This window comes from Lactuca serriola, chromosome 3 (assembly GCF_051521515.1).
Source record: "Lactuca serriola cultivar US96UC23 chromosome 3, Lser_US96UC23_V15, whole genome shotgun sequence".
Classification (NCBI taxonomy): Eukaryota; Viridiplantae; Streptophyta; class Magnoliopsida; order Asterales; family Asteraceae; genus Lactuca; species Lactuca serriola.
Genome location: NC_136410.1, coordinates 221,244,510 through 221,247,737, shown reverse-complemented (window position 1 = coordinate 221,247,737; position 3,228 = coordinate 221,244,510).

Below are 3,228 nucleotides of genomic sequence, written 5' to 3'. Positions count from 1 at the left end.
AATAAAAAGGAAAAACTATCATTTTACTTATAAAACATTCGGGTCTTGGTAGAAGACTACATCTCATACTAATAGGAAATAAGGGATTTTCTAGGGTTTTTCATACTTATATCAACTTCTTCATTTAAAGATTTACATGGCATTCATAACAGCTTTTCAAAACAAGACAATGACACTTAAATACTTATGAATTCACCAACTTTAGGCTGATACTCGCTTTCAAAATAACTTGTATTCTCAGGTCACCAGTAGACAGGTACGGTGGCCAGGTTTTGAGAAGACGGAGCACAGACAAGTCTCATCTTTTATTTTGATTGTATATTTTTGGTGTCTTATTACAATGAAAGAACACACATGTATTAAAACTTTACTTATAATGAAATGGATGATGTTGTTGCTTGTTTACTATTTTACACTGTTGTGATACTATACATGACGTCCTCCACCCCGGAACGTTTCCGCCGTTCTTGGTTTTGGGGTGTGACAGATTGGTATCAGAGCATTGTTTATAGTGAATATAGTATATCAACCCATAAAAGATATACTAACTATAAATACATTGGGATTAAAACACTCTGTCTAAGAGTTATACTTTTAAAGAATAAAATATTTAAGTAAGTATACGTGCCTACATTCATACTAAAATCATTGTCACAATGACAAGAAAAAACGTATTATGATTGTTGAATATCACAAGTCAGCCTAGGGATATATGGTCAGTCTTAGGAATGGCATAGCCTGATCAACTATGTTGGTCCAAGGAGTGATTAGCATATGCCCAAGAATGGTTGTGATGTGGCAACAAGTCCTAAAATTTATCAACACAACCATAAAGAAATACCATAGGGGTATTTGGTCTTACTGTAATTATCTTAGTCAGTTCGTCTATTTAGCTATATCTTATATCCCTTTTCTCGCGAAGATTAAAATGGCTGGATTTCACCATGGCGATCCGTACTTCCCAAACCAAGGCAATGCTGGTTGGCTAGAGGCAGAACCAGAAGATGATCACCAAATCCCTTTGGCTGATCATCATGTTGAGGGTTTTTCCGATAGTTCTGACTCGGAGCCTGAAGTCAACAACCTACCTCCAGCTGCTCAAGACCCAAACCTGAACCCCCGTCCCGCATTTCAGGGACCCACACCTCTGTGGGCCACAAACTTGAATACATGGAGCCTGGAACAAGGTCAACCCATTCCCTACAATGGAGACCAAAGTTTCTACAACCTCACTGAAGGAGGTTCTGCTGACAGAGTCCTACCAATCATGGTGCGTAGGATTTCTCGGAACATGATAATGGCTCAAGCAACTATCAATCAAGTCTTGGAGGTTGACGCCAACTCTGGCGTTAACCCAGTCCACATTCGCCAACTAGAATCTGCTCATGAAAAGACTCTAGTCCGCAATGCAAATCTGCAGAGGGAACTTGCTGAAACTCAAGCTGAATTTAGAGAACTTCGAGCTCAGCAAGTGCGAGCTGACAGGCGTATAAGGGACATAGAACGTCTACTATCAGGATCAAGAACTCATGCTAGCAGTTCTCGTCGTCGATAGAAGCTCGACGACTCATCTTTTGGATATAACCTAGTTTATGTAAAAACCTTGGTCTAATTTCCTATCTTTATAAATCTTAGACCTGTTAGGTCTTGATCTAGTCATAGTTCTATCAAAATTTTTCCTATCTTGGTTGATGTAAGGCCTACTTCTAGGCCATTTTTCCCGAACTTGTTACATCTGTAATCCCAGTATTATTGACAGATATCTAATCATATGGAAATTATTATGCAAATGTTGTCATCTTCATTTAGTCATACTATTCATTTTGTTGTTGGACTATGGGGAGTTAGTCCATGAGACACATTCATTATTCATTTATTCTTATCCATGTCGTCATCTTTCAAATGTATAGTTAAAGATGCCGCCAAGCAGAAATCCCAGGAGTAACCCAAACAATGAAGCACCGATACCACCACCTCCACCACCACCTCAACCTCCTCAACCACCTTCTCCTTTCGATGCCACTATGTTCCAGGCAGCCTTCACAGCAGCAGTTGCAGCTGCTGTGTCAGCCATCAACGCTTCTGTCCCTAGTGGATCGGGAACAGGTGCACCTCCCTCGAACCACGGCGAAAGCCATGGACACCATCGGGAATGCACCTATAAGGACTTCACGAACGCCAAACCCCGCATCTTCGATGGAGCTGGTGGGGTTATGGTGTTAAGAAAATGGATTGAAAAGATGGAATCTATCTTTGAAATCTGTGCTTGCTTGGAGGTCAACAAGGTCAAGTTTGCAGCTTGTACCTTCTCTGACAGAGCACTAACATGGTGGAACGACCATGTTAAGTAGCTGACTTTAGTGGTGGCATATTCCATCAGCTGGGAACACTTGAAGGACATGCTGATGAGAGAGTACTGTCCTCGAGGTGAAATACAAAAATTCGAGCAGGAACTCTGGGGTCTACAAATGGTTGGATCCGACATATCAACCTACACAAATAGGTTCTGCGATCTGGCAATCCTATGCCCTGATATGGTTGCTCTCGAGAGCAAAAAGATAGAGAGATATATCTGGGGACTGTCTCCCCAAATCCAGTCAAGTTTGTTAGCTTCCAAGTCTATCACTTTTGATAGTACCAAGGAGCTGGCACAATCTCTCATAGATCACAGGAAACCTCAGAACCCAACAATCCCTGCACCAGTACCACAAAAGGTCAACAACAACAAGAAGGGGTGGAACATGAGGAAAAGAGGGGCTTCACAAGAATCCTCCAAGAGGCAACAACTAGTGGCAATCAATGCTGCCACGATAACTCCAGTTGTCCCTGCGAACCCCTTACCAGCAAAAAAATATGCTGAAACTCTCCCGAAGTGCACCAAGTGCAGTTTCCACCACCACGGACCTTGTAGGGAGATGAAGTGCTCCAACTGCAACAGGAAGGGGCATACAGTCCGTTTCTGCAAGACTCCAACAGCTCAGTCCGCCCAGGTTCCTAACGCCAGTATGGGCCAAGCTTGCTATGGTTGTGGCGAAGTGGGCCAGTACAAGAGGAACTGCCCTAAAGCAGGGATGGCTGGAGGAGTAGGAAGAGTTATGGCCCTAGGCTACGAGGAAGCGGTAGCTGATCCCACGATAGTTACTGGTACGTTTCTCCTCGATAACTCATATGCTTGCATACTTTTCGACAGTGGAGCAGAGAAAAGTTTCGTAAGTCACAAATTTGCAC